Source organism: Ambystoma mexicanum, chromosome 2q, assembly GCF_040938575.1.
Source record: "Ambystoma mexicanum isolate Mex_15411 chromosome 2q, UKY_AmexF1_1, whole genome shotgun sequence".
In the NCBI taxonomy this organism is placed as follows: Eukaryota; Metazoa; Chordata; class Amphibia; order Caudata; family Ambystomatidae; genus Ambystoma; species Ambystoma mexicanum.
Genome location: NC_090924.1, coordinates 684,997,695 through 685,003,599, shown reverse-complemented (window position 1 = coordinate 685,003,599; position 5,905 = coordinate 684,997,695). Strand labels below are relative to the sequence as shown.

The following is a 5,905-nucleotide window of genomic DNA, read 5'->3' as shown; positions in this document are numbered from 1 at the left end:
CAACCAGATACCACACATCCCCTCTCTTTCACCAAGACACACACAACGGAATTTCATAGACCAGGCTCTCTCCAACAATCACATTAACATCCACTACAAACCAACCAGACAAACCAACCACACTCAAAACCCTCTTGGCGTAACTAACATTCACGTAATTAACATTCCCAACAATCAAAACACTGATCCACCACATACTCAGGCCTGTCACACCCGAGTCTCGCAGCTGCCACCTGCAAGCACAAACCACAAACAAACTACATCCCATCACCTTCTCATCTTACACTCCTTCCACTCCGTCTGCCATACAGAGACTCGGGCCTGCCACGCCCGCAGCACAAACGCGTACACACACGCAATTAACCAGGACCTCTTCTAACATCCAGATACAATCAAAACATACACATCACTTGTCCTCACACCAGACCACCAATCAATTACACCACAAGAAACCTGTCATTTGCACCCTTTCTCACATACACTCATTCACTGCCCCCAAAGAAACATTCAAAAGTAGGAATAAGAAAGGAAAGATACAAACATAACTAAGAACACAAGCAAACTACGTAGCTGCACAGACACAGCACATAGAAGAAACAGCACATCAGGGAATTGATCAAAGACCTCATCACGCAGTAGTAGTATCTGGTATCTGATTGTATCTGTCCTGTGTCAAGTGCACTGATGCAGGCAGCGGAATGTAGTGAAGTAGTACGGCCACAAACCCAGAAGCTTCTCCCCTTCCATGATCTCCATCACGTTAGGGAACGTCAAAGGGGTAATTCCTCTAATGTTTTCCAAACGGCGCAGGCATCAAGAAAAACAACGTTGCTCTGCTCGTTCGCTCTCTGACGCGGATTAGAATGCACAAATACAGCATTCTAACATCACCAATATCACAGTAGCGTTCTTGTACGTCATTATATTCACAGCAGTTACCAAGTCAAAGAGCTCCGTATTGCGGTCATGCGGACATTCAGCACTCTCTCTCCAACGCTTTAAACCCATAGCACTACATGCTGTGCAGCCCATATCTTTCTTCCTCTCACAGTCTCCCATGCTTCAATGCTTGCCTGAAGATTGTTTTCCTTTACCTTTATTTTTTTTCATATATAAATGGCAGCACTCGAACTCCAACAGTTGCCCCCAACGTTCACCCTCCTTTCATTAAGTCTATGTGGCAGCACTCAGAAAACAGTTTCTTGGCAAACGTCCAGCATGCTACACAGCCCATTTACAGTACATTTTCTTTTATGAAGCAGGGCATTTTCAGCTCACCCACTCTTCTGGCTGCCTGCAAGGGAGAATATGTCCCATCCCAAACAGGACTTATGCCACGTTGCATACAGGGAACGGGCGCTGCTCATGGTCTCATCAGCTTCATTTTCCTGGGCACGCACAATTCTTAATTTCTCCTTTTCTCCTTCTCTGCTGGGCGCCATCACCTCTGGGCTGCCATCTGTCATCTTTGGATCCTCTGTACTATTTTGGAAAGACAACCTTGTCGCCACTTGAAGTATCTGGGTTCTGGGTAACCAGAGAGACATTAGTATACAAAAGGAAGGTAGTCTTTATTTATGTTTCAGGGTAAGCTAGGAAGAGGGAGGTAGGAGCTATTCAATATACATTCTCTCTTGTCATGTCTCCCATCCTGAATGATCAACTGTCAGTCCTGGAACCTTGGAGCCGTACTAGGTTCCAGGCTACCTCACTACATTCCGCTGCCGGAATCAGTGCACTTGACACAGGACAGATACAACCAGATACTACACATAATCAGAACCAATCAAACATTTGACCCATGCCCATCGCCCATTAGAGTCCACATCTTACCTACATTTTTGAATGACATATTTTTGCTAAGAAGTAGAGCAACACCATTTTTCTTACCCACTGCAGGACCAACAATAACATCCGTGATCTAAAATGATTTCAGTTTAATGGCTTCTAGAATTAAGAGGCGAGTCTCCTGTATACAAGCTACCGATGGCTTGAGTTTGTGAGAGATGATCTTGTGTCTCTTAATTGGATTATTACATCCCTTGATGTTCCAAGATATGCATTTAAAACCCACGGCGACACATTAGAAGAGGTAGGAGCAGTATATGGACCAGTAAGCAACATGGAGAATGAACAAACCAGAATAATGTGTGCAGTGCTTTAACAAACTGAATCAATAATGTGCAATCAAGAGCACAAAGGGACAACACATATAGGGAATACACAAAAGGAAGGAGGGATAGGAAGGGGAAGCCTGACCATAGACAGCATTCTTTGAGAAACAGAGTGAGGAAAAAATAGCTGAACTTGGCCGAAAAAGGCATAAAAAAACATACAGCACTGAAAATGATCAGCCTGGGAAGTAGGGAGAGAAGGAAGGAAAAGGGCAACAGGAGTAGGTGATACCTACATAGCCATAAAAAAAGGAAAAGACAAACGACTACAGCAGAAGGACGCCACAACTGCGTCTGACCCACCAGTGTTGGAGCACAAAAATTAGTAACAGCATGAAATAGAACATGTATAAATGAATGATAAAATGCAGAGAACATCAAGTTCTGGAAGAGGAGGAGGAATTCAACAGGAGCAACGTGTCCATGCTTTTGGTTTTGATGGAGCGAATAAAGGACTTTAGGTCAGCAGGATCATCATAAATAGCAGTTGGCCCCTCATGTGTAACCTTGAAGGAGCAGGGATGGGCTAGTCCATATTGCACATTAAGCTGTTTCAAAGCAGGACGGAAAGACAAAAATTCCTTTCTACGTTGGGCTGTAATCTTCGCCACATCTTGTGAAATATGAAGTTTGCTTCCATGCCAAGTGAGAGAGTTCTTCTTCAACCTTAGAGATTATAAATTGAAGCTGAGTATATTCAATTATGTAGAATATGACCGTACGAGGAGGATGGTGTGAGGATGTATGGATTAAAAAAAAACAATACTAGCCACTGAGTGAAATGCGGACCCAGGCTAAGCCCAGAGAGCAAGGGAATCAGGTGGGGACCCAGCCCAGGGAGTAAAGGAGAGGGTGATGTAGACCCATCCCAGGGAGCAAAACAGTGAGGTGGCAACCCAGGATTAGCCTACAGAGCCGAGGAGAGGGAAAACACAGACCCAGACCAGGGCGCAAAGGGGAGGGATACTGGACCATGCAGCAAGATAGTCGGAGAGGGGAAACACAAAAGCATGCGAGGGAGTAAGGGGGCAGGAGTATACCCTTCTTGGATATGTGTGTTTTGAACGGGCGCGCACAGTTGATTGTAAAGCTGAGAGAATTTGCAGTGGAGGAACGTTGATTTTGAATTTGTAGATTTACTGTCAAAACTCGAAATGCAATAAAAACATAAGTCTTGAAACGTTGGAAATGCTAAATGTAAGGTTACTACAGACAGGATTAGCCTACAGAGCAGAGGAGAGGGAAAACACAGACCCAGACCAGGGCGCAAAGGGGAGGGGTACTGGCCCATGCAGCAAGATAGTCAGAGAGGGGAAACACAAAAGCATGCGAGGGAGTAAGGGGGCAGGTGTAGACCCAGCCCCAACGCAGTGAGCAAGAGGGCCTGCGGGGCAGAATATGCCCAGGCAGCAAGGGAGATCTCCTGAACCACCCCAAGTAGCATTTTATAATGCAATAACTAAATGTTGTGAAAAATAAGACACATTTTGTATTCTTTAAATTATGACTAGACGTAGAAAAAGACAAGTCAGTGCCTTCGACTTCAGTCGGTATATCCCAATTTTGTTTGGCAGTGCTTGTGAGTAATCAACAGTGGAGAGTTCTGCAAAGACCATTTCCGTTGCTTTAACAGATAAATTATGAAATGCAAACAGGAAGAATTTTGTAGGAATAGCTTGAAAAGAGCTAGCATAAAACATCTTACCAACAGGTAGATCTTGAAAGGAGGTGCTCAACTGCTCAACAAGCATTATGACTTTGCTGAAGATGTGCCTGACACATGGATACATGGATGGGATGAAGCACAGTAGACAGATTGCACTGTACAATATCCAAATAAATATATTAAACATATATGTTCTGAATGGCATTTGTGTGCCTTTTATAGCGTCTTGTCGGTGACAATCCAATGTTAATCCTCCCTTTTCTACCATTTTTCTACATTCAAAGTCAAGTTGCTTGTCTGTTTTTTTTTTCCGTCATAATCTCCCTCGGTCTGTAACAAGAGGAATTTTCCTCTGTGCATATATGAAATGAGAAATGATTATATTTCTCAAGATATGGAAATTGTTCAGATTTCAATATTTAATAAAGCCACATCCACAAGGATATTCTCTCTTTTTGGTGGTCTGTTTGTCTTGTTTCCTTACTGTTTTTCTAGTTTTCTGCCTAAATGGTTATTTATTCACATAGTATTGTGCTTTGGTGAAACAGCTTTGTAGCAGAATACATAAAATGATAGCGCTGTAGGCTTAGGCATATAGTTATTGCACATTTTACAAGAGTATCAGCCACAAGATGCCAGGGGAAGAGAGGAGAGATGAGGCAGGAGGAAGATTAAGATTTCCCTTGCATATTGACTGAGAAAATACAGCATTTATTTTAATAGGGGCATCAACCAACTTTTTTATTTCCTCATGGGTGCTTACTTTTAATGCTGTTGCTGGACCATGTCTGGGGTCAGATTAAAGCACTCTGTGGTTCCGGTCGCCCTCTTTTTCCACTGAAGAGCCAGTTCCAGCCAGTGTTCGATGGCCAGCTTCTGATGCAAATCCATTCCATCCTAGTACACTGAAATAGTAGCACACACATTAATATTACACATTCCAATAGCAAGAAATGGCACTTCTTAATGCAAAAGAAATAAAACTCACTACCTCTGATGGCTTCTAGTTTGACACAAATTGTTTCATTATATCTGGATATTCAAATGTGTTGAACACCATGCTTACACAAAGCTAGTATTCACCTACGACATGGGGCCAAACCCCCGGGGACAATGAGCCATCCAGGTACACACTGCCCCACACACAGGCCTGCCAGTGTTTTTTCAAAGCAGTCTTCTGAGAGTTAATGACTTAATTGGAGTTTTAAACCCACTACTGGTGTAATAGAAATGTCTTAACCAGGTCTGCCTTAAGCCACTAGATTTAGAACTCTTGCAGCACGCTTGCCGCTGCGAGGTGAATAGAGAATGCTGTGACCAGTGACCAAATTCCCTTCTACCCCAATTGCCCCCACTCATCTTCTCCAACCCTATTCTTCCCCAACTACCTCCCCTACTGCCCCTACCCTTCTTACACCCCATACATAATCACCCAACAATGCGCACACAATATCTTCTACCCATACTCACACTCCCACCAGCACAACCTCTCCCGCCCACCCAGCAACTCGATCACTCCCTCTATGCAGTTGAAGGGGCCAAAAAGTACAATATAAAACACCCAAATAACATAACCAAGAAAAAAATAAAAACACACTTTAAAAGAAATACTAACTTGAGATACCATTCTTAAAAAGGTAGCATATTTGCATTGGAGCCTCAGACTACATCCTGCCAAGAGTTCACTCTTGTTTTCTTATCCATCCTGGCCTCGAGAGTTTGTAAACACCAAGAAGATAAATCTGCGCCGGCAGCTTTTACCAAGAACACTGTTTGCATCACAAAGTCAGTCACTCCCACACAATCCCAGTCATTCAGTTACAAGCGTTTGGCTGGACTCAGTCATGCTTACTCGTCACAATTTGTTACACTAAGTCACTGATTAAAAACACAGTCATGCTCACTCAGGCACACAGTCAGTCATGCCTAGTCACTCAGTCATGCCCACTCAGCCTGACATTCCCAGAAAACCCTCAAAAGTAGCATTTAGTTGACGCTCCCCGTGTTGAAATCCTATTTTTCACAATGTGAAACACCTTAATTGACCCAAAAAACAAACAAATCA

At 43.3% G+C, this 5,905-nt stretch overlaps 1 long non-coding RNA gene across 1 annotated transcript; it reads right to left on the bottom strand.

Moving 5' to 3' along the window:
• Window positions 1-1,250: 1,250 nt before the first annotated feature.
• Window positions 1,251-5,572, bottom strand: LOC138569685 (uncharacterized). Its single transcript, XR_011303299.1, has 3 exons — window positions 5,456-5,572; window positions 4,604-4,745; window positions 1,251-1,527 (listed from the first exon to the last, which is right to left on the bottom strand). It is a non-coding gene; the product is annotated as an uncharacterized lncRNA (long non-coding RNA).
• Between the last annotated feature and the right edge of the window lie 333 nt (window positions 5,573-5,905).